Raw genomic sequence first — 26493 nt, 5'->3', positions numbered from 1 at the left:
GACAGCAAGACCAAGCCTTTATCTTCCCCTTAGCCTACTCAATGTGAAGACAATGAGGAAGACATTTGTGATGATTTACTTCTACTTAACAAAGTCAATATATCTTCTGCTCCTATTTTCTTTTCACTAGCTCACTTTCTTGTAAGAATACAATATATAATGCATAATATACAGAATCTGTGTTAACTGTTTATCAGTAAGGCTTCTATGCAGCAGTAGCTCATCACTAGTTTTTGGAGAGTCCAAAGTAATATGTGGATTTTTTATTTTTGAGGGGGTGCGGGCAGCTGGTGCCTCAACACTGCTTGTTGTTAAGTGTCAACTGTAAATAAAACAATTCTTATTTATCAATGTAATCCTAACCTCTATGTTTTGACAACTCGTTTGCTGGACTTTTTACATTAAGTACACGGCTTGCTTAGCAGTTCTTATTTCATCCTCTTCTACCTAGTTCTTAATCACTACAGATCACACATAGCTCCAGCATTAAGAAAATTTCAGCCTTTGATTTTGCTGTAAAGTATAAACAACCCCTCTCAATTATGTATCCTTCACTAATAGGACATAACCTCATAAGTCTCATCATTACCCAATTTTCCTTCAACACAAACTTTTTTTGTACCCTGAAAAGTTATACTCTGGTTTAGTTTTTAACACAACCAAGTATGTTCAAAAAAATAAGTCAAAATTTTAGGTAACTCATATTTCCAAAAGAAAGTAAACTGACAAAGTAGATAAAAAGAGACCTATCCTTGGCCGGGTGTGGTGCCTCACACCTGTAATCCCAGCACTTTGGGAGGTTGAGGCCAGTGGATCACTTGAGGCCAGGAGTTCAAGACCAGGTTGGCCAACATGGTGAAACCCCATCTCTACTAAAAATACAAAAACACAATTAGCCAAGCATGGTGGCAAGTGCCAGTAATGCCAGCTACTTGAGAGGCTGAGGCATGAGAAAGAATCGCTAGAACATGGGAGGCGGAGGTTGCAGTGAGCCAAGATTACGCCATTGCACTGGGCGATGGAGTTAATACTGCATCTCAAAAAACAAAAAAATAACCAACAAAAAAAAGTACCCTCACAAATTCAAGCCACGTCCACCATGACCAAACCTAATGTTAGTGAAAATGGGATCTTTAGTGATTTAAAATGTGATCTTTAGTGATTATGAACTAGGTAGAAGAGGATGAAATATGAACTGCTAAGCCTTGTACTTAACGTAAAAAGTCCAACAAGAGTTGTCAAAACATAGAGGTTAGGATTACACTGATAAATAAGGATTGTTTTATTTACAGTTGACCCTTAACACAAGGTCACATTTCATTTAAAATTTAGAGCATAAACATAAAAAACTTTGAGGCTGAGGTGGGAGACCGCTTGAGCCCAGGAGTTAGAGACCAGCCTGGCCAACAACGCAGCAAGACCTCATCTCCACAAAATTTAAAAATAAAATAACGCCCAGCTATCTTTGTTATACTTTTAGTACAGACAGGGTTTTGCCATGTTGCCCAGCTGGTCTCAAATGCCTGGATTCAAGTATCTCCCCACTTCAGCCTTCCAAAAGGCTGGGATTACAGGCATGAGCCACTGCAACCAGCCTAGACACATGTGTTTCAAGATCAACAACTTGCTAGAGGCATGCACTTTCTCTGGGAAGTCAATCTCTTTGAAATTCAGGCTCCTTAACTGTAAAATGAGTATAATTGATAGTATTTGTCTCACAGGATAGGAATGAAGCATAAATGAAACAAGGTACACAAAACACTGGAAATGATGTTGCCTGGCACATATCAAGTGCTGCTGCTACTACTGTTATTATTTACTATTATTGGTACAGACCAACAAAAATGGCTCAAGGACACAAACAGGTTATTAACAATACTAAAGGTATATAAAGATTAAAAAGATTAACACTATCAAGGAAATATCAATTAAACCAAGTACCATGTTCCACCTACCAAACAAGCTAACACATTTTTACAGTATCTACTGCAAGCAATGGTCAAAACAAATGGTCCATATGAACTCATACTGCATTTCCAGAAAACGGGATTATTTCATCAAAAGTTTTAAAACTGCGTATTTACTCAGTAATTTTACCTTTGAGAATTCATCTGAAAGAAACAATGGTGTGAACACATTAACAGTGAAAAAGTAGAAAACAAGTGCCTGACAATGAATGAGTACAAATTACTTCAGTGCACCAATCCAATGGAATACAATTTAAATGACATGTGACACTGACGTGGAGAAGCATAACCAAAACATGCACAAGTTATCTAGACGATTACATACCAAGGTGACATCTAAGGATGGGATGGGGTTTGGAGTTCTTTAAATTTTTCTCCATTTTTCACTAATAATCATAATGCTTTTGTAATTTTTCTTCTGCAAAGATAACAAAATGCCACCCTGAAAGTCATCATAATATACAGATAACTGAGAGTCTGCAAAGCTTTTCTGCAAAACTCTAAGTAAAAATTGGGCCCTTCTCTTCCCCAAGTGCAATTCAGAACTAAACAGAATTAAGGAATTGGAGCCGGGCACACTGGCTCAAGCCTGTAATCCCAGCACTTTGGAAGGCCGAGGCAGGTGGATCAACAGAGGTCAGGAGTTTGAGACCAGCCGGACCAACACGGTGAAACACCACCTCTACTAAAAATACAAAAAAAAAAAAAAAAAAAAAAAAAAATTAGCCTGGTGTGGTGGCACGTGCCTGTAATCCCAACTACTTGGGAGGCTGAGGCTGGAGGATTGCTTGAACTGAGAAGCGCAGATTGCAGTGAGCCTAGATTGTGCCACTGCACTTCAGCCTGGACAAGAGCGAACCTGCATCTCAAAAAAAAAAAAAAAAAAAAAAAGAATAAAGGAATTGGGCACCTCTAGATTCACTGAACATTATGTTACATATTTTGGGATCTATTAGCCATTGGAAGTCCCAAGATACATAAAAATTTCTCCCTACATTCTCAACCTTCACACTTAACTGTGCCATCATTAAAATATTTTGGGGTGTTAAGATACAGAAGTCCATCATACTCTTACCTGGAGCACCTTCTGTTTTGAAAACACTTTTTAAAGAAAAGTGTTCCAGAATCTGTAAGTATTCAACAAACATCAGGAATACTTTAAAGAATGCTTTACCTAGGTTAAGATTTAATGTTTCAAAATTACTTCAGGAAGGTCAATAAATCTTGACCGAGTGAGTACTGAAACATCAAGAAAACATGCAACATGCAAAAATAATAAAACACAGGAAGTTCCTATTTCTAAAATAACTGATAATCTATGTGAATGAAAACAACAGCATGGTCAGTGTGACTACCTATATACTAAATCCACTAAAAAGTACAAAAATTAGCTGGGGGTAGTGGCGCACACCTATAGTCCCAACTACTTGGGAGGCTGAAGCAGGTGAATCACTGTACCCCGGGAGGCAGAGGTTGCAGTGAGCCAAGATCCAGCGTGGGCAACAGAGCAAGACTCCATCTCAAAAAAAAAAAAAAGAAAAGAAAAGAAAAAGAAATTCACATTTAAATACTTAGGGATCTTTTGTCTTCAGTCAGCAATTTCCTTGCAACTGGTTCAGCAAAAAAATAAAATGAAACATGGCCATCATGGTAGAAGGAATCTTAAGAATTCATTATACTGTTCTGTATGTTTACGTATTTTCCTTAAAACACTGAAAGAAAAAAACTGTCATAACTATGACAGATCTACCTTGTTTGCAAGGTATGTGGAATGTTAATCTTAACATTTATAACCAAGAATTAAAGAATGGTTATATTATGCCAAGATGTAATATGATCTGCATTAAGAGTTCAGATAGACCGGGCGCGGTGGCTCAAGCCTGTAATCCCAGCACTTTGGGAGGCCGAGGCGGGTGGATCATGAGGTCAGAAGATCGAGACTATCCTGGCTAACATGGTGAAACCCCGTCTCTACTAAAAATACAAAAAACTAGCCGGGCATGGTGGCGGGCGCCTGTAGTCTCAGCTACTTGGGAGGCTGAGGCGGGAGAATGGCGTGAACCCGGGAGGCGGAGCTTGCAGTGAGCCGACATCACACCACTGCACTCCAGCCTGGGAGACACAGCGAGACTCCGTCTCAAAAAAAAAAAAAAAAAAGAGTTCAGATAATTCAAAGCATATATCTCAGAATAGCATGTTATTTCGAGCCTGCCAGCTTTGAAGTTACTTGTTAATTATATTTGTAATTTAGAAGTCATTATTTCAAATTTTGCAAATAAACTGTCATCTTTGATATTGTACTATTTCCAACGTACATTAACCGTGACTACACTGTGGTCTTCAACATTCTCAACAAACATCAAAAACCACTCTTGCCAAAAAGTCCACCAAAATTTGCAATTCCCAAGCCAAATAATAAAAAGGGAGTGAAAAGTGTTCTAGATTAGTTCTTTTCAATGTGCATATCGGTACTACTGGGGCAGGGTGAGACTCTATTCCTAGGTAGCTCCCAGATGGTGATGATGCTATGCTGGAGCACAGGCTATTTTCTGAACAGAATGGGCCAACATTCATTCACAAGACTTCATTTCCTTATTATCTTGTATAAAGTTTCAATTTTATCAGTGACCTCAGACTAAGCATGAGTTGTAACAAACTATACTTTAAGTCTACTCTGGTCTCTTGTTTACAAGAGACCAGATTACAACCTGTACTCCCAACACTTTAGGAGGCAGAGACAGGCAGATAACTTGAGGTCAGGAGTTCCAGACCAGCCTGACCAATACGGTGAAACCCTGTCTCTACTAAAAATACAAAATCTAGCCAAGTGTGGTGGTGGTGGGTGCCTGTAATCCCAGCTACTTGGGAGGCTGAAGGAGGAGGACTCCTTGACCCGGGAGGTGGAGGTTGCAGTGAGCCAAGATTGCGCCACTGCACTCCAGCCTGAGCAGCAGAGACTCCGTCTCAAAATAAAAAGACATGTATTAGGAAAAATAGTCTCAGATTTCAGAAATACTATGCAATACCCCAGTAGCATCTGGGGGAGCACAGTTATGACATCAAATATTTCTTTACATATAAATTTCATTACATATAAATTTTCACTAAATGTCACACATAGAACATACATAATCTCACATCAGTTGAGATCAGTTTTTTTGCCAAATGAGTCTTGGTGTCAAATGCAAAATTTTGTCAGAGAATTTAAAATTTCTAAATTATGGATAAAAGATTTTAGACAGGTATAACAAAATAATCTAGCAGCCCAGAATAATTTTTAACAAGGATATGTGACTTAAAGTTACTACAGTATTCGCTTAAACAGTCAAAACAGGAGATTGTATCTAAATTTGAGAATAGTAAAAGGTTTGATTTTATCACCAATGAGTATAACCATAAGACCCCCACTCTTAAAATTTCAAAACCCACCTTTAGTAAACAACACTTCCAAAATTCCATTTGCTTACTATGTTAGCAAAAGAACAAATAAACAAAACGACCAACCATGCTATCCCCGTAGAAATAAAGCAGCATTGGGGAATGCCTTACTCAGTTCTCAGGGTAGTACTTTGATTCTAAATCGATTTGTTGGTCTTTTTTTGTTGTTGTTTTTAAGTCTCGCACTGTTACCCAGGCTGGAGTGCAGTGGCAGGATCTTGGCTCACCGCAACCTCTGCCTCGAGTTCAAGAGATCCTTCTGCCTCAGGCTCTCAAGTAGCTGGGATTACAGGCATGTGCCACCCAACTGGGTAATTTTTTTATATTCTTAGTAGAGACGGGATTTCGCCATGTTGGCCAGGCTGGTCTCGAACTCCTGGCCGGAAGTGATGTGCCTGCCTCGGCCTCCCAAAGAGCTGGCATTACAAGCATAAGCCACCACACCAGGCCTCTAAATATGTTTAGTATTAAAATATTTAACTTATTAAATGTTTTTGGTGGGATAATTGTGGTTAAGTCCTAATTCTCTTTAAAATAAACACTTAAATATCTACAGATTAAATATATCAAGAATTTGCTTCAAAATAACACGGGAAGGGGGTGGATGGGGAGATGTAGATATAAATAAAAAGACTGGCCAAGAATTATTAAAGTGGGACAAGTACATGGGAGTTCATTGTACTATTCTCTTTTGTGTATGTGAAATTTTTTCACAATTAAAAGATAGCACCAGCCGGGTGCTGTTGCTCACGCCTGTAATCCCCAGCACTTTGGGAGGCCAAGGCAGGCGGATCACAAGGTCAAGATATCGAGACCATCCTGGCCAACATGGTGAAACCCCATCTCTACTTAAAAAAAAAAAAAAAAGGCCGAGCGCAGTGGCTCAAGCCTGTAATCCCAGCACTTTGGGAGGCCGAGATGGGCGGATCACGAGGTCAGGAGATCGAGACCATCCTGGCTAACACGGTGAAACCCCGTCTCTACTAAGAAATACAAAAAATAGCCGGGCGAGGTGGCAGCGCCTGTAGTCCCAGCTACTCGGGAGGCTGAGGCTGGAGAATGGCGTGAACCCGGGAGGCGGAGCTTGCAGTGAGCTGAGATCCGGCCACTGCACTCCAGCCTGGGCGACAGCACAAGACTCCGTCTCAAAAAAAATTAGCCGGGCATGGTGGCCCATGCCTGTAATCTCAGCTACTCAGGAGGCTGAGGCAGGGGAATCGCTTGAACCCAGGAGGTGGAGGTTGCAGCGAGCCCAGACTGCGCCACTGCACTCCAGCCTGTCAACAAAGCAAGACTCTTTAAAAAAAACAAAACAAAAAAAAAAGATTGGCCGGGCGCAGTGGCTCCCGCTTGTAATCCCACCACTTTGGGAGGATGGGCGAATCACAAAGTCAGGAGATTGAGACCATCCTGGCCAACGTGGTGAAACTCCGTCTCTACTAAAAAAGGAAAAAAAAAAAAAAAAAAAAAAGGAATACAAAAAATTAGCCAGGTGCCTGTAGTCCCAGCTACTCGGGAGGCTGAGGCAGGAGACTGGCGTCAACCTAGGAGGCGGGGCTTGCAGTGAGCGAGATTGCGCCACTGCACTCCAGCCTGGGCTACAGTACGAGACTCCATATCAAAAAAAAAAAAAAAGAAAGAAAAAGGTAACACCAAAGATGTGTATGTTCCTGAAAACAAAAATTACATGTGAATCTCAAACTATACACAGAAATATAGTTGACACTGTAGCAACGTTTCACTAAGAATCTATACCTCTATCAACATTTTTACTACTCAACTTAAAAACTTACCAAACCCTTCAGAATAGAGGGTCAAATCTTAAAAGCAAAAGATCCAAAGTAATTCACAAAACTAGAAATTAAGTATTAGTGGCCACTAACACTGCCAATAAATTGCTACACTTATTAGCTTCTGGAGAGCAAACTTTAAGAACTTTTTAAAATGTGCGGCCAAGCCCGGTGGCTCAGACCTGTAATCCTAGCACTTTGGGATGCTGAGGGCAGGCAGATCACGAGGTCAGCAAATCGAGACCATCCTGCCTAACATGGTGAAATTCCGTCTCTACTAAAAAATATATAAAAAATTAGCTGGGCGTGGTGGCGGGCGCCTGTAGTCCCAGCTACTCAGGAGGCTGAGGCAGGAGAATGGCGTGAACCCAGGAGGCAGAGCTTGCAGTGAGCCGAGATCGCACCACAGCACTCCAGCCTGGGCGAAGACAGTGAGATTCCGTCTCAAAAACAAGTGCATACTCCCTGCTCCCCCACGACCTCCACTCCCCGCAAAAAAGTAAAGTGTGCATACCCTTGAACAATTATATTTCTGGGGCTTAATTATAAGAAAATAAAGATACGTACAACTGTAGTTTTAAGACTGTCCAAAGCTTTGTTCAAAAAAAAAAATTGGGAAGGTTACAACAACAGTGTATTGCTAAAATACAGTATAAGTATGCAATGTACCATGTACTACTAAATAGTATATAATACTATGTAGCTACTACAAATTTTTCAGAGATCTGTAACTACTAACATGAGCTATTCAGTTAAAATTTTAAAATATTACTTAAATACATATGCAGTATAACAGGGCTTTTTGAAGATTATATATGCCCCAAAAAGCCTGGAAGAACACACCAAAATGTTATCTTTGGATAGTTATATTTTCTAAAACTGTCTATGAGCATGTATTACTTTACTGGGATCAAAGGTAAGATAAAGATGAGGTACCTCCTCTCACAAATCCACACCAATCTTCAGTCACTTGACCAGTATTCCTTTTTAAAGGAGTAATAAAACTCCATTTTAAACAGCATAAACAGCCATAACTCTAGCATGAATTCCACAAACTTTTAAGGATAGTAGCAACAGAAAACTTTTCTTCTATCTCTGAAGCTAGAAAATCCACTTATGTGAATGATGATTTTATTTAAAGGATCAATATAGGGAGTGACAATGCACTATAAATAGTTTATCCTCTTCAGAATACCTATTTTAGTTAGAGGGCTAGAGGAAAAATTTTGTTCAAAATGTACTCTATTAAACTACTCCTAGGGCCAGGTGCGGTGGCTCACGCCTGTAATCCCAGTACTTTGGGAGGCCGAGGCGGGCGGATCATGAGGTCAGCAGATCAAGACCATCCTGGCGAATACAGTGAAACCCCATCTCTACTAAAAATACAAAAAAATTAGCCGGGCGTGGTGGCGGGCGCCTGTCGTCCCAGCTTCTAGGGAGGCTGAGGCAGGAGAATGGCGTGAACCCGGGAGGCGGCGGAGCTTGCAGTGAGCCGAGATCGCGCCACTGCACTCCAGCCTGGGCAACAGAGCGAGACTCCATCTCAAGAAAAAAAAAAAAAAAAAAAAAAAAAAAACTACTCCTAAACGTTATTCAAGACTAGCCAGAAAAGCCTAAATCTGGTTCAATGAACTCCCAGAGTTTTTTCAGTTTTAAAATCAACTCAGGAGCCATAGGTCAATGTAATTAGAAAACAGGAAGAATATTTCAGACTGGTAAAGTCAGAATCAGATCAAGTAGAAATGGGAAAAAAAAAAAAAAAAAAAAAAGTTCTCTAATGCACTATGGCTACCTCTTACAAACAGCCATACTTTCTCATTAGAGAATACATACTTTTAAAATGGTTCTCCCAAATGTTGATACAGGCAACATCACGGTAGTCCATGTGCTCAAATGCTAACTCGACTCATTTCATCATAGCTAAACCTTTTAAAGAAGTTTTCTTCAACTATTAACACTGCTTACTTAAACCCCTATTACACAGACTAGCTATGCTATTTATACCCACACAGAATCACAAGAGTTGATGTACATTTTTAAGCTTTTTAATTAGAAGGAAAATATTACCGTATTGGTCATTATAACACTCAGTCTTAAGCACCATAGAGCACAAGTTTCAAATCTCCTAAATCCCACTTCTTGCCCAGAGGCAATCAATGTTAATTGTTTGGCATGTGTATTTCTGGACATACCTCTTACGTCTTTACACAGCATAAAACAAATTCTACAGTTGGTGATGAGTGCTAAAGCGAATTTAGGAGAAGGGGAGCTTAAGGTGCTAAATAAGGGAAGACACATCACTAAGGGGGTAGCTTCTGAGTAAAAATCTCAGAACTGAGGAACCAAACTGTATGACTCAGAGAAAATTCCAAGGAAAAGCTCTAAAGGGGAAACATATCCAATGTGTTCAAGACAGTTACGAAGGCCAGTGTGGCTGAAGCACTGTATAACAGTAAGGGAAGGGACACAACAAATCACATAGGATGCCCTATAAATCACAGAAAAATTCTGACTTCAATGCTGAAAAAGGCAGCCATTAGGTTGTTTTCAGGCAAAACATTTTTCAACAGCCAGGCGCACTGGATCACACCAGCACTGAGAGGTGGAGGTGGGCAGATCACCAGGTCAAGAATTTGAGACCGGCCGGGCGCGGTGGCTCACGCCTGTAATCCCAGCACTTTGGGAGGCCGAGGCGGGCGGATCACAAGGTCAGGAGATGGAGACCACGGTGAAACCCCGTCTCTACTAAAAAAAAAAAAAATACAAAAAATTAGCCGGGCGCGGTTGTGGGCGCCTGTAGTCCCAGCTACTCGGGAGGCTGAGGCAGGAGAATGGCCTGAACCCGGGAGGCGGAGCTTGCAGTGAGCCGAGATCGCGCCACTGCACTCCAGCCTGGGCGACAGAGCGAGACTCCGTCTCAAAAAAAAAAAAAAAGAATTTGAGACCATCCTGGCCAACATGGTGAAACCCTGTCTCTACTAAAAATACAAAAAAAATTAGCCGGGGGTGGTGGCAGGTGCCTGTAATCCCGGCTACTTGGGAGGCTGAGGCAGCAGAATCGCTTGAACCCGGGAGGCGGAGGTTGCAGTGAGCCGAGATCATGCCATTGTACTCCAGCTAGGGCAAAAAGAGCGAAACTCCATCTCAAAAAAAAAAAAAAGAAACATTTTCCAAACATTACATTTTAGGATAAATCTAGCTACCACTTTAAGAACAAAACTAGTGTGGAGGGACAAAAGAAATACTAACCTATTTTATACAATAATGCACAAGATACAATAGTGGCTTGAAACTGGACCAAGTGTCAACAATATGCAGCATGATTTTCTTTTCTTTTTTGTGACAGGGTCTTGCTCTGTAACGCAGGCTGGAGTACAATGGTGCGGGTGCGATCTCGGCTCACTGCAACCTCTGCCTCCTGGGCTCAAGCGATTCTCATGCCTGTCTCTCAAGTAGCTGGGACTACAGGCACATGCCACCACTCCCGGCTAATTTTTGTATATTTTTGAAGAGATGGGGTTTCACCACGTTGCCCAGTCTGGTCTCAAACTTCTAAGCTCAAGCGATGCACCTCCCTCAGCCTCCCAAAGTGCTGGGATTACAGGCGTGAACGACCACACCCAGCCAACATGATTTTCTAATAGGCCAAAGGTGAGAGATGAATAAGTCAAGGATGGCTAGCCAAAATCTTTGGCTCAAGAGACACAAAAATTGTTTCATTAACTGAAAAAGGCAACAGTACACAAGACACTGGTTTGAGGGATGAACATCAGGAGCACAGTTTTGCACTTTTAAGTTGACATATTGGATATTCAACAGAGTTGTCATGTAGGTAACTTGATTGGTATGACATTCGAATGTATAGGCTGTTGATCTTGAGTGTGGATATCAGCTTATAGGTGGTATATTAAATCATGAATGAATCTGAAATGACCCAGATTGTGGACAGAAAAGAGAAGTGGAAAGACTGAATGAACCATGGGGCACTCCACCAGAAAGAGGTTTAACAGTCAGAAACATCTAACAAAAACCTGGAAGCAAAGTAAAAAAAATTTAAAAAAAAAAAAAAAGTTTCAAGGAAGAGATCTGGTTAAATGGAACCAACAGGTCAAGTGAGATGAGGATTGAAAAAGGACCCCTGGGCTTAGTTAACGCATCCCTCTGGGTGGTTTTTTTTTTAACCATAAATAACTTTTTTTCAACTAAAGTTCACTTCTTACGGTTTTATGATAGTTTTAAAAAAAGGAAAGTTCACTTTTGTTTTTTTACTTTAAGAGACAGGGTCTCTTGTCGCCCAGGCTGGCGTACAGAGGCACAATCATAACTCACCCTGACCTCAAACTCCTGAGCTCAAGTAATTCTACTGCCTCAGTCTCCCGGGAAGCTACACTACAGCTGTGTGCCACCACGCCCAGCTTTTTGTAGACAGGGTCTTGCTATGTTGCCAGACTTTCCTGGCCTTAAGCTATCCTCCAACTACAGCCTCCCGAAGTGCTAGGATTACAGGCATAAACTGCAGCATCTGGCCCAAAGCTCACTTTTAAAATGTGCTTGCTTCCCTACTAACAATGCTATCACAACCACGGTAACATTTTACCAAGATATATCTACCTGAACAATTTACTACCTTGTACATATACACACATCTGTAAGCCATTTGGCCGGGCACGGTGGCTCAAGCCTGTAATCCCAGCACTTTGGGAGGCCGAGACGGGCGGATCACGAGGTCAGGAGATCGAGACCATCCTGGCTAACACGGTGAAACCCCGTCTCTACTTAAAAAAAAAAAATACAAAAAACTAGCCGGGCGAGGTGGCGGGCGCCTGTAGTCCCAGCTACTTGGGAGGCTGAGGCCGGAGAATGGCGTGAACCCGGGAGGCGGAGCTTGCAGTGAGCTGAGATCTGGCCACTGCACTCCAGCCTGGGCTACAGAGTGAGACTCCGTTTCAAAAAAACAAAAAACAAAAAACAAAAAACCATTTAATTTTAAAATTTTTAAAATAAAAGTGCAAGGTTATTCTTTGGAACTTTAACCAAACTAAAATTTGTTTTTCTAGAATGCTCAGTTGGACACAGTAGCTCACGCCTGTAATCCCAGCACTTTAGGAGACCGAGGTGGGCGGATCACGAGGTCATAAGTTCTAGACCAGCCTGGCCAACATGGTGAAAGCCCATCTCTACTAAAAATACAAAAATTAGCTGGGTTTGGTGGTGCATGCCTGTAATCCCAGCTACTCAGAAGGCTGAGGCACAATAATCGCTTGAACCCAGGAGGCGAGGTTGCAGTGAGTCAAAGATCACGCCACTGCACTCCAGCCTGGCGAAAGAGCGAGATTCTGTCTAGAAAAAAAAAAAAAGCTCAACATATCAAAGTGAAGAAAAGAGTCTACTATCATTAAGTGTTGAAATCTGCAGCCTTAATCCCTGGGTTGAATCCATGCTAAACCACTAAAGCAGTTTAACTTTAGGCAAGTTATTTACACTCTGTAGTCCAATATTCTCACCTCTAAAACATGAATGATTAACAGTATCTACTCCTACTCAAGGTTTTGATGATAATTCAGTCAGTCAACACAAACTCAGAACTTTAACAGTGGTGGACATAGTCAAGAGTTTAGAATACTTCCGTAAGAGAGAAATCAACGTCCTGCTACTTTTCCCTGCCAAATCAAAAAGCCATTGTATGACCCAACAAGGTATCACAGAACTAATTAGTAATTTCCGGGAGCCTGATCAGTTCTCTTATTCCGACTGATTTTGCACATTAATACACCCAATAAAAACTCATTTGAAAAACCAGGTCAAGTTATTGTTAGGCCTGGGATGATGATTTTCTCCAAGAGATTGAGACAGTAGCCTACTCTAATATATTGGTCTCCTAACTTACTACCCTACTTGCCCTGTTAGTCCTCATCACTAACATTCCCTACACAACAGCCAGAAGATAAAAAGGACCTCTTTTTCAAAATCCTTTAATAGATTCTACCTGTGACCAAGATAGGATCTTAAACAAGACCCTCTAAGGTTGTGCTATGAATGTTTGATCCTTGCCTACCTCTCCAACTCCATCCCTCATCTATGTATACTTGGTAATTATTTTCCAGTATTATTTCTTACTTGGAGGCCAAGTCTTGTTCCCCCTCATTACCTGTGCTTTCACATATGGTTTTCTTACAGAATGAGCTTCACCATTAGCTACTTCCATATAGCCAAGCTTCCCTGTAGGGAAGGTTCCTTCCCTGGCAGCATCCCCCAAATTCCATGTTCCCTTGCTATCTTCTCATCCACCTTGTTCTTTTCCTTCATCGATCCTGACTATGAAAAGTGCCGTTTACTTTGTTTCTTCCCTCAATGATCTGTAATATCCATAACGGCAGGGGACATGTTTCGTTCTTCCCTATATGCCCAAACCTAATAATGATTTTCAAAATAAGTACTCAAATATTTAATAAACATCTTATACGTGAATGTTCCTTGAACACCTCCAAGACGTTTAAAACATTCTTTTTCCCACCCTCAAACTATAATCTGCTCCCTTCGTTTACCTTCCCCAGTTATCTATCCCTATCCCAGAAGCTAGAAACCAGCAATCATGCCAAATCTATGTCCTTGTCCACCCTCTATCATATCCGTCCTGAGATGCTCCTAATTTACCTGCTAATCTCTAATCTCATTAGCATTACTTTTGTCCAAACCAGGTCGTTTTTCTTCCTTGGATTTTAGTATCTCCCTTATTAATCTCTTACTTCCAATCTCATTTCCTCTACACTATTTCCATACTGTTATTACAAAGACAGTCCTAAAAATTAAAATCTTCCAGTAGTTTTTGAGACCAGCCTGGGAAACAAAATGAGACTGTCTCCACTAAAAAAATAACAATAAAAAATAGTCAGGTGCTATGGTGCACGTCTGTAGTCCCAGCTACACAGGACGCTGAAGCCAGAGGATGGCTTGAACCCAGGAGGTCAAGGCTGCAGTGAGCCTTGTTATTGTTTAATGTCGCTGCAATCCAGCCTGGGTGACAGAGCAAGAACCTGTCTCAAAAAATAAAAATAAAAGGAAAATCTGATGTCACTTTCCAGTTTAGAATCTTTCTAAAATGGCTCACCATTAGTTTCTGGTTAAGATATAAACTCCTTGGCATGTATGTCATTCAAACTTTTATTCTCTGGCCTTAAGATTCTTTTCAGTACACTACCTCTCTTAAAAGGATCCCGTTGACCAGGCATGGTGGCTCACGCCTAATTCCAACACTTTGGGAGGCCAAGGTGAGTGGATCACGAGGTCAGGAGTTCAAGACCAGCCTAGCCAAAATGATGAAAGCCCATCTCTACTAAAAATACAAAAATTAGCTGGGCATGGTGACAGGTGCCTGTAGTGGTGTGAGATCACACCACTCACTGCACTCCAGCCTGGGTGACAGAGTGAGACTCTGTCTTATTAAAAAAAAAAAAAAAAAAAAAAAAAAAATCCCTTTATGTGATTAAGGTAGAAGAGATAAAAATAATGAAATAAAAAAAAGATCCCCTCATCTCTTAGGGTTAGGTAACCATTTCTGCATGCTTTTTTTTTTTTTTTTTTTTTTGGAGATGGAGTCTCGCTCTGTCGCCCAAACTGGAGTGCAGTGGCCGGATCTCAGCCTACTGCAAGCTCCGCCTCCCAGGTTCACGCCATTCTCCTGCCTCAGCCTCCTGAGTAGCTGGGACTATAGGCGCCCGCCACCTCGCCTGGCTAGTTTTTTGTATTTAGTAGAGACGGGGTTTCACCGGGCTAGCCAGGATGGTCTCGATCTCCTGACCCTGTGATCCGCCCGTCTCGGCTTCCCAAAGTGCTGGGATTACAGGCTTGAGCCACTGCGCCCGGCCTCATGCTTTCTTTTAAAAAGAGATGGGGTCTCACCGGGTCTCTACAAAAAATACAAAAATTTAAGGCCCGGCGCAGTGGCTCACGCCTGTAATACCAGCACTTTGGGGGGCCGAGGCAGGCAGATCAAGAGGTCAGGAGTTTGAGACCAGCCTGGCCAACATAGTGAAACCTCGTCTCTACCAAAAATACAGAAATTAGCCAGGCATGGTGGTCTGTGCCTGCAGTCCCAGCTACTCGGGAGGCTGAGGCAGGAGTAATGCTTGAACCTGGGAGGCGGAGGTTGCAGTGAGCCAAGATTGCACCACTGCACTCCAGCCTGGGCAATAGAGCGAGACTCTGTCTCAAAAAAAAAAAAAAAAAAAAAAAGAGAGAGAGATGGGGTCTCATTATGTTGCCCAGACTGGAGTGCAGTGGATAATCATATCACACACTAAAGCCTCTCAACTCCTGGGCCAAAGGACCCTCCTGCCTCAGCCTTCCAATTAGTTGTGACTGCAGGCTTACCAATGCCCCTAGCTTATTTCGGCATGCTTCTATAGGATCGGTATTTACCTCTCATCATATATGGACATTATTTCATTCATGAGTCTCCCTAAGCTGCAAAGCCCGTAAACATAATAAACTATATTTTATATCCCGAAACAGAACATGTCCCATAAAAACAATAAATTTGTAGAATTAACAAGGAGTAAATCTAACTAAACCTATAAACCTATAGTGAACAGCTTCCATATACTGACAGCAACAAAGAAGTAGAAAAAATAGCTCTCATACAATAGAGGGCATCAATAAAACTTGCACCTATTTAAAAAATAAAAAGATTCCCATTATTTTTCTAGATAACCTCCAGGAATCTTTTCCTTAACTTTCTCCCATTCTGTTTTGAGTGTACCTTTGGTTTTCACTTAAACTAGATTTTCCTTTTCATCCAAGTATGATATAAGGGGGCAAGTTTGTGATTTACCCTAATACAACAGTACCGAATATGCCTTTCAAAAAATTATTCCAGGTTAGGTGCAGTGGCTCACGCCTGTAACGTCAACACTTTGGGGTGTCAAGGCAGGAGGATTGCTTGAGCCCAGGAGTTCAAGACCAGCCTAGACAACATAGTGAGACTGTCTCCATAAAAAACAGAAATATTGGCCGGGCGCGGTGGCTCAAGCCTGTAATCCCAGCACTTTGGGAGGCTGAGACGGGTGGATCACGAGCTCAGGAGATCGAGACCATCCTAGATAACACGGTGAAACCCCGTCTCTACTAAAAAATGCAAAAAAAATTAGCCGGGCGAGGTGGCGGGCGCCTGTAGTCCCAGCTACTCGGGAGGCTGAGGCAGGAGAATGGCGGGAACCCGGGAGGCGGAGCTTGCAGTGAGCTGAGATCAGCCACTGCACTCCAGCCTGGGTGACAGAGCGAGACTCCGTCTCAAAAAAAAAAAAAAAAAAAAAAAAACAGAAATATTTTAAAATAAAATCTGATTATCCCCCAGCTTGAAATCTATCAGAGCAACTCTAAAATGGTTATCTTACTCTTTGGCTATCCACATCTTTATTAATCTCTACACGATTCCTGGGAATAACACAGAATTCATTCCCCTTCTTACCATTAGGAATTCTATGAATTCACATTAGAATTCCCAAAATCTAGCTGGGCCTTGAGTCACCATTGTAAAAGGGGTCAGCCTGAGATGGTTCCTGATTTGGATGTATAGGTTAAACAGAGTTCCCTGCTTTGTGAGGTCAAAAAGCCTACCTTTTTTCAAATTTTTAAAAACCTTCCAGTGAGACAGCATTTTAATATTATGTTGTATCTCTTGTGGTTTGACTCTTGTGAAATTTTAATGAGATAAAAAGTCTAAATAGAATACAATCCAAAAATGTCATGAACCCAAGAAATACGTTAAATGACAGAAAATGTTTACTAATTTGTAATAATCTTAAAAAAAAAGATTCCCCAATACGTTGCCTTGTTACTAATCATTAATGCAAGCCACTTTCATTTTAAACTTCAGCTGCTCTTTCCAAGTACCCAAAATGTTCTAATCAGCCCAAGTTAATTAGAAACTCCTACTATTCCATTAGTTTACAAATAACTGAGGTGGTCCCCCTTGGGAAACACTTCAAGATGCACATACAAAACGCTTAATCCAAACACTTCCAGAGGCTATGACCTATACACATCAGCTAAACTGTTAAACGGGTTTATTTCCTAGTCTTTGTAATGAATCCAAGTGGACCTCACACCTCTTACCATCACCCAGGAAGGGTGTGCATCTGTTCCGAAGGCCCCCCTGGCTCCAGGTCATCCTGGCTGCTGCTGCTCCAGGCTGGGCATCCATGTTGCTGCAGCTTGTGGTTTGTGAGGGGTAGTGTACAGGAAAAGCAGGATGGGATTTCAAGGGAAACAGGAGGAAGATGGCTTTCAGGGAAAATGCCATCACGATCATAAGTGTTAAGTAGTACCACACACATTTTATTGCAGCACAGTTTAAAAATTTAACAAATGAAAGATTAAAAATAAAAAAACAAAAATAAAAAAAATTAAAAATACAGACGTCCAGAGATGCTCTAAAACAGTTAAGTTAAAGATCAGGAAAAATAAGGTCATAGACTTAACAGCCAGTAAAATTCTGTTCAGTGTGGGGAAGGGGATAAGGGCAAGGGTGGGGTTGGGAGAGAAAAGGTTTATGTGATCAATCCACTTAAAAATACTAATGCCTTCGCTTTCTCTCCCAAGATGCAAAACTCCAAAGTCAATCAGGAGGCCGGAGAAATTCTTAGAAACATTCAGAAAAACTCGATTTTAATCCGGTTAAAAATCATCAGTGTCATTATCATCATCATCATCACCATCATAAGTATTAATATAATAATAATAATAATAAGTAATAGTAACTAGTAACAACAATAAAAAGGAAATCAGCGGAAAGTCAGGAAAAATGTTAAAAAAAAATTGGAATAACTTACTGTAGCTGAAGATCAAAAAAATCTCACTGTAAAAAAACAAAAATAAAAATAGCCCAGATTAGAAAAACGGGAGGTGCAAAAATGTCAAGTCAGTAAAGTTCATTTCTTTTCTCTTTCCAAAAGCAGTTTCCACAAAAACCGCAAGGATAAAGTTTTCAGTAGCAGACAAGCAAAGCCCTTTCGACATCATCAATCAATCTTAAAAATACACGAGGAAGTAGAGAGGTCAGTTTATGAGAGGCTAAAAGGCTCCTCCTCCTCTAACCCAACTGCTGCAGAAAAAATAGAAATAGAAATTTTAAAAATTACATCTTAAATCCAGGTCCCGGTTTTGGAAACAATTAAAAAAAAAACACCTGTACATTTGCCGTAGTGCACACCAAGTTGCATCATTATGTTTAAAATGTCTTTATAAAATCAGTTTTGGAATGGAATGTGTGTGTTCTGGAAGGGTGGGGAAGGGAGGTTAAAAATCAAAGCTGAGCTCCAGTGAGTAGGGATGGGGTTCGCCTTGCTGCCCTGTGAAAGGAGAAGGGACAGATTGAGTCAGAGTTCCTCAGAAATGTTGTGCCCTAAACCCCCAAGACAGAAACATCTGTCTATTGCAGCTAACACATTTTGGTAAAGCATTAACATTCCACTGGGATGGGACAGCCTCCATAGAATCACCTCTACCAGTGACTGTCTTCACAATTCTTCAACATCAATAGGTGACTAAAATTAACTAAATCCATGTCAATATGCCCTTGAGGGTCTCAAAAAGAGTATATCCAAATATTCATCTTGATAATGAGCAGTTTGGGCAAAGAAAATACAGAAAAACCGGGCCAACAAATAGAGGTGAAATAGTGAGCAAATGTCAAATATTGAGACTGTAAAAATTAAGCAGATTCATGGGTTTTAAACTTAAAGCCCATGGAGTTTCCACTATGAGTAACAGACTGAAGGTGAATGGCCTACCATGAAGATCTATACTAGTGATGACTCTAGATCTATTTTCAAAACCAGTGAGTGATCAAACCACAAGACCTAATAGGTTCTACTGTTAGGGGGAAAGATGTTTTAAATAAGGAGCACATTATTTCACTCACTGACAAAACGAAAATACAAATGTAATAAAAAAAGACTACTATGGCTACTGAATATTTAAGGTCATAAAAAAGGTGAAAAAATTAAGGTCCTTATGTTAATACTTCTTTTGTTTCTGTAGTCCACTGTTTACTATGTAGCATGTATAGCTAATTTCAAGTAATGGATTCTAAAAATCTGGTACACAATACCACACTAAAATAATTTCCATGACAAACTGGTTGTTTCATCAGCTAAAATAAGAACTACAATTGGACTGTAGCTCCTTGTGCAAACAATGAACTAGCTGCACTCACTTTTCAATTTAGCCATAAGGTCTTATTCTCCTTTGTAAATTTCGGGAAATTAAAACATTTTAAGGCCAGGTGTGGAGGCTCACACCTGTAACCCCAACACTTTGGGAGACTGGGGTAGAGCATGGCTTGAGACCAGCCTAGGAAACATGGCAAGACTTTATTAAAAACAAAAAACATTAACAGGGTGTGGTAGCCTGTAATCCCAGCTACTTAGGTGTCTGAGGAGCGAGGATCACTTGAGCCCAGGAGTTTGAGGCTGCAGTGAGCTCTGATGACGCTATTGCATTTCAGCCAGGCCAACAGAGAGAGACCCTGTCTCAAAAATTTTTTTTAATTGAGCATTTACAAGTGTTCCTTGAGCCGGCCAGGTACAGTGGCTCAAGCCTGTAATCCCAGCACTTTGGGAGGCCGAGATGGGCAGAGCATGAGGTCAGGAGATCAAGACCATCCTGGCTAACACGGTGAAACCCCATCTCTACTAAAAAATACAAAAAATTAGCCGGGCGAGGTGGCGGGCACCGGGCACCTATAGTCCCAGCTACTCGGGAGGCTGAGGCAGGAGAATGGCATAAACCCGGGAGGCGGAGCTTGCAGTAAGCTGAGATCTGGCCACTGCACTCCAGCCTGGGGGACTCAAAAAAAAAAGTGTTCCTTGAGCCAACTATGCATGAATGACTACAGCAGCAACAGGTACTGTAACTAAAACCATAAATGTTTAAAAAGTAGAACAGTGCAGGAAGGACAGTTAATTTTTACATTTGATGTGTGAAACTGTACGAATGTACAAACTGCGGAAAAAGTCTGAAGAATTGTAGGAAATATACATCTGAATGTTCTTTTCCTGTTTATGAAATACAGTTATGGTGAAACATTTCATTTTCTTATTTGGAGCCACAGCCCAACCTGGTAATCAATTTTCAAGATATGTAACTTTATAGTTCAACCACAACCAAATCCTTTGTACAGGTGCCACAAGACATAAGCTTAAAAGGAAAGAAAAATGTGAAAAGAAACTAATTCTATCTTTCAACATCAAGAAGTTCAGGTATCTCCCAAGATTTTATGTTAAACTGAAGAGCTACCACTCATAAAAAGACCAACTTTAGGCCGGGCACGGTGGCTCACGCCTATAATCCCAGCACTTTGGGAGGCTGAGGCAGGTGGATCACGAGGTCAGGAGATTGAGACCATCCTGGCTAACACAGTGAAACCCCGTCTCTACTAAAAATACAAAAAAATTAGCCGGCCGTGGTGGCAGGCGCCTGTAGTTCCAGCTACTTGGGAGGCTGAGGCAGGAGAATGGCGTGAACCCGGGAGGCGGAGCTTGCAGTGAGCCAAGATTGCGCCACTGCACTCCAGCCTGGGGGACAGAGCGAGACTACGTCTCAAAAAAAAAAAAAAAAAAAAGACCAACTTTAGCACCATTTTCAATCAAGAATATTCCTTTAGGCCAGGCGGGGTAGCTCACTCCTGTAATCCCAGCACTTTGGGAGGCTTGGGGCAGGCGGATCACATGAGTTCAGGAGTTGAAGATCAGCCTGGAAACATGACTCTGTCTCTACCAAAAATACAAAAAATTAGCAGGGCTACTGAGGCTGCTGAGGCTGAGGGCACCCTTAAGCCTGGGAGGCAGAGGTTGCAGTGAGCTGGGATGACGCTACTGCATTCTAATTTGGGTGACAGTGTGAGGCTCTCAAAAAAAAGAAGAGTATCCTTACATAAAGCTCAAAGGTAGTTTTTAAAAAAAGTATCTCTAGGTTATTATTTGTCAAAACCTGCCTGAAGTTTGGATCCCTTCTTCTAAAGGGGTCCCTCTCAGAACGAGTGATGCATAAGCATCATCACCTGGAACTTACTAGAAGTTCCAACTCTCAGGCCCCACCCCAGACTTAATTAGAAAACCTGGTGGTATAGATCATAGCAATCTGTTTTAACTAGCCCTATTGATTCTGGTGTTGGCTAACGTTTGAGAACCACTGTGAAGATTTTAAATCGGGAATCTCTCTTTCCCAGTTTATAATCAATTATTATTACTTATTATTATTTGAGACGGGGTCTCGCTCTGTCGCCCAGGCTGGAGTGCAGTGGTGCGATGGCTCACTGCAACCTCTGCCTCCCAGGTTCAAGCTATTCTCCTGCCTCAGCCTCCCGAGTAGCCGGGACTACAGGCGAGTAGCCGGGACTACAGGCGAGTAGCCGGGACTAAGGCGAGTAGCCGGGACTACAGGCGAGCGCCACCACACCCAGTTTGTTTGTATTTTTAGTAGAGATGGGGATTTCACCATATTGGCAGGTTGGTCTGGAACTCGTGACCTCGTGATCCACCCGCCTCAGCCTCTCAAAGTGCTGGGATTACAGGCGTGAGCAGCCGCGCCTGGCCTCTAGAATCAATTCTTTAAACAAAGTGCCTGTCCTTCCAGTGTACTGGGACAGAATCAAGTTAGAGCACCAAATAATGTTTTCCTGATACAATCTAAATCCAAAAACACATAACCTATCACAGTAAATGTACCAAAGAAACCTCTTTCCTTTGGTTAAGAAACCAAATTTTCTTGTAAGATTTTCTTATTAACTAAAGAAAAATAAATTTTCTTTGGTTAAGAAACCAAAATTTCTTATGTTAATAAATCCAAATTTTTCAATATCGAGAAAACCTGTAGTTATGCCACACCTCAACTTTCTAGTTCTCACCAATCCTCTAGTAAATGTAGTATACACAAAACCAAAAGCTTCCCATTTCCAATGAGAATACAAGAATATGCATATTAAGAGCAAATAATGCTCCCCAGAGACAACTACTAATTATTTGAAGACTGAAATAATGTGGTTAAGAATAGTAGTAACGGCCGGGCGCGGTGGCTCAAGCCTGTAATCCCAGCACTTTGGGAGGCCGAGGCGGGCGGATCACAAGGTCAGGAGATCGAGACCACAGTGAAACCCCGTCTCTACTAAAAATACAAAAAATTAGCCGGGCGCGGTGGCGGGCGCCTGTAGTCCCAGCTACTCAGGAGGCTGAGGCAGGAGAATGGCGGGAACCCGGGAGGCGGAGCTTGCAGTGAGCCGAGATCGCGCCACTGCACTCCAGCCTGGGCAACAGCGTGAGACTCCGTCTCAAAAAAAAAAAAAAAAAAAAAAAAAAAAAAAAAAAAAAAAAAAAAAAAAAAAAAAAAAAAAAAAAAAAAGAATAGTAGTAACTACTACTAATTTAGAAAACTGGGGCCGGGTGCCGTGGCTCACACCTGCAATACCAGCATTTTGGGAGGCGGAGGCACGAGGATTGCCTGATCTCAGAAGTGAGACCAGCCTGACCAACACGGTGAAACCCCGTCTCTACTAAAAATATAAAAATTAGCCCGGCGTGGTGGCGCACGCCTGTAATCCCAGCTACTTGGGAAGCTGAGGCAGGAGAATCGCTCAAACCCGGGAGGCAGAGGCTGCAGTGAACCGAGATTGTGCCACTGCACTCCAGCCTGGGGCAACAGTGAGACTCTGTCTCAAAAAAAAAAAAAAAAAAAACTGCTTTAAAAAGACTGCATCTGTACGGTTTTTAGTCTTCTGGCAACGAAAAATTTGAATTAGAAACTAAAAATTCAAATAAGTTAAAAAAAAAAAGTCTAAGTCCTCTTATTTAAGCAAGGAGGATTAAAATCTATTTCTCCTCCTAGGCAAACTTACTCCCTATTCAACACCTCACATTCAACACTTAATATTAAGTTTTAATAATTTGCCCCTTAGTCTTTAAAATTAGAGCAACTAGCTATGAGTTTATTCTTTGTGTCGCACTGCCATTCCATCCAAAACAAGGTCGAATGCCATGTCAAATCCTCTAAGAGATTTAATTACAAACGTAAGCTGTTTAAATTCTCCACAGAAGGAACATCAACTACCAAGTATTCCCAAGAGTGGCACACGAATGGGGGGGGAAAAAAGGTCAGAAAACCTGCAACCTGGCCATCCTTCAACTTTTCCCCCTAGCCAATACGCTAGCCAATACGAAAATGTTACTAAATGCCTATCCAGTTGAGAACACACCTGGAATTGTGATATAAATGCCGTGGCAAACAGTTCTTGATATTAAAGAATTTTTGGTACGCTGATATACATACTGATCTGATATACATACTGATCGGAAGGAACCCGTATTTCTAACACCTCAAAGGCAAAGAAAAGTGCCTGTCAATCAATTTCAGCTATTATCAACTGTTCTTAAATACTAACTTCTGACATTTCTCATTGCCAACATTTTTACTACATGATTTCCCCATTAATCTGTTTTTGCCTTTACCTCATTTCTAACAGTTTAGCACGATGATAAACTTTAGTTTTAAGTTCCTGTAATAATATATTTAAACTTAAAGGGGTCGCGATGTTTTTGACCCTTATTTTACTTCCTATCAAATAGGTTGCCTTACAGATAAATTTCTTACCCGGCAGAATTGGTTTAAACTGTGCTTAACAGCTTTAGTTTTTGTGAAATTAACAGATTGTAAAAAATAACCAAATCTCATGTGAGGATTTAAAAAACCGATTTCCCAGATAAGTGAACGTGACACTAAAGATCTGTAACTTTAACTTACAAGTTTTTTATCAAATTTCAGCACCGAGCAAATAACAGCACTGTTAATATTTGCTTAATAAAATGTAGCTGTGAATTTTTGCCCAAGTTTAGGTGGACGGGAAAATTAACATCAGAATAACCCGAAAGTCAAATTTTGTCATCTTACACTTAGGAAGTTACGTTAACAACAAATTCTCAAGTCTCGTAGTATTTTTCTTAAGCGCAATTTGGGAATTTCCAGTTACCTCGTGGTTTCCGTCATCAGGTTCTTGCAAAGATTCAAATATTGTACTTTTAGAACCCGGTATTCCATTAACCAGGTAAAAACCACTCGACTGACCTCGTGGTCAAATTCCTTAGTAGTTCTGCTACTGACTTAATTATGACCCTAGCAATCAACACTTTTCTGCCTCAGTTTCTGTCTGAGAAAGAGAGTTAATACCTACCTCAAGCAAAGTTCCACTAACTTATATATTTCAAGTGTTTTGTAACCTGCAGATGAAAAGTCAGCTGTAATTATTAATATAGTTATACACAATATTTCCTTTTACAAACGTAAGTGAAAATAACTACTTCGAGCTCCATTATTTGCTCATAGAGAGGAATAAAATAAAAAGTTATCAGTAAAATGCTAAATCTTTTGTTAAACCTTTCTCACAGGCCACGCGGCACGATCCAGGATTTAAAGGCTCGCGATACATCTACTTGGTAACCTTCCCCCTCCCCCTCCCCCAATTTTTACATGTAAGAAGAACCGAGGTAATAGAAGGCATCGGCGCTATGTTAACTTCGACTATATTAATGAACATCGCGATCTTCATTTTCAGGATCCCGGAGTCCTCGCGGTCGTAGAAAATGAAAGGAAAGCAGCCGTTAACACAGGAAGAGCGAAAAAAGGGCATTTTCCCTGGCGATCGTGGCCCAGAGGACACCAGGTTAAACCTACGCAGAGGCTGAGGCCTGTAAAACCGCCTCCCGCTTCAGACCTAATCCCCCAAAACAAACAGAATAAATGAGGGCCCGGTTAGTTAGGGGGAAGGGTTCCCTCATATTCTCTCCCACACCCCCTCTAGCTTCCCAAAAAACCCAGCGCCTTCCCTGCGTCCGCCCTCTCCACTTACCAGGAGGGGGGAGGGAGAAGAGATTCGATTCTGAGTCTCCTACTCCCGGATTCGGCGTGAAGAAACCGACTGCAGGTCGAGGTCAGCAGCGCGGCCACAACCGCTCAGTCTTCGTCTCTTCACAAAATGGCCCCCGAGTCTCCTCTGCCGCCGAGGCGAAGGCCTAGTCCCCGCCCCATCCCTAAGAATCTTCCTATTGGCTGTGTGTTTTTTCGCTCCCGCTCCTAATTAGACAGTTCAACCGCTTCTCACAATGATATCCAGTCACAATTGGCAGTGGGTTAGACTAAGCAGAAGAATTTCCACATGCGTGAGAGAAACTAGTTTGTAACTGGTTAATTTTCCTGTCATTTATCGTCTGGGGAATGTTTATTGGCTATTGCACCGGACGACCCTCTGGGTGGAAACTCGCCTTTGTATCGCGCACCGTCTCACATCCGGGTATCTGGAAGGCCTGATTGGCGGCCGCGGTGTCCTATCGCTGCTCCTTAGAGTGCCTAGTAAAAGGTTCGCCCAGACCTCGGATTTCCGGCGGCGCGGGGGCGGGGAAGGGCTTGAGGGGCGTTGTTAGGTGACGGGCGCAAAGGACTTGCCCTAGCCCCGGGCCTAGGAGAAAAAAAGCGCGAAATGAAGCCTCCGGCGTGCAATGTGAATAAAGAAAGAACTTTACTTAAAATGAGGAGGGAGCAGCGGTGACTAGGCCGTGTTAAAGTGTGTAGAAAACTAACCAGCCCTGCCGTTTTTCCAACCCGAGAGCCTTTCTCAGGTCCAGATTCGAATGTCAGCTACCTCGTAGACATCTCTGCTTCTCAGCCTATTAAACCCTTCTTCAGACAACACATATTCCATCCAAACCAACTGACTTCCTTATTCCTCTCCAATATGAAAAGTAAATGAAGTGCAAAATCCCGGCCTCTGGCCCAAGTCATCTCACTAATATCTTAAGTGCCAGTAAAATTGGCCCATCCCTCCGAATCTGCTCCCTTAATTTCCCTCCTCTTAAAATGGCTTGTCTCCTACGTACCCCCGTCACCTGCCAGTCCTTCTGGTTACATTATAGGAACTGCGCACACAGTGGATTAGCATCAGCTCTACTAAGGGAGCCATTTCTTTTTTTTTTTTCTTTTTTCTTTTTTTTTTTTTTTTTTTTTTTTTTGAGGCAGAGTCACTGTCGCCCAGGCTGGAGTGCAACTGCCTCCAGTTGAGGTTGATTGGCGGCCGCGGTGTCCTATCGCTGCTCCTTAAAGCGCCTAGTAAAAGGTTCGCCCAGACTTCGGATTTCCGGCAGCCTAAGGAAATCCTGAGTGACGACCTCCAGCGAGGTTGGCTCACTGCAACCTCCGCCTCCTAGGTTCAAACGATTTTCCTGCCTCGGTCTCTCTAGTAGCTGGGATTACAGGCGCAC

The 26493-nt window shown here is 41.8% G+C and overlaps 1 protein-coding gene across 16 annotated transcripts in view; it reads right to left on the bottom strand.

Annotated features, from left to right (window-relative positions):
- The window catches only part of HNRNPC (heterogeneous nuclear ribonucleoprotein C), a 62275-nt gene extending 36765 nt beyond the window's left edge, over nucleotides 1-25510 (bottom strand). For 4 of the 16 annotated variants that reach the window (XM_050796564.1, XM_050796571.1, XM_050796574.1 and 1 more), the window contains exon 1: nucleotides 25089-25281. The gene's annotated coding sequence lies outside the window, so the exon portion shown is untranslated. Of the gene's footprint in view, nucleotides 1-17301; nucleotides 17990-18024; nucleotides 18544-24413; nucleotides 24460-25088 lie in introns of those variants that run through there. The other 12 variants (XM_050796570.1, XM_050796578.1, XM_050796565.1 and 9 more) reach the window with 7 other exon arrangements.
- Between the last annotated feature and the right edge of the window lie 983 nt (nucleotides 25511-26493).

The sequence above is a fragment of the Macaca thibetana genome, chromosome 7 (genome assembly GCF_024542745.1).
Source record: "Macaca thibetana thibetana isolate TM-01 chromosome 7, ASM2454274v1, whole genome shotgun sequence".
Lineage (NCBI taxonomy): Eukaryota > Metazoa > Chordata > Mammalia > Primates > Cercopithecidae > Macaca > Macaca thibetana.
This window is presented reverse-complemented; position numbering and strand designations above follow the sequence as displayed.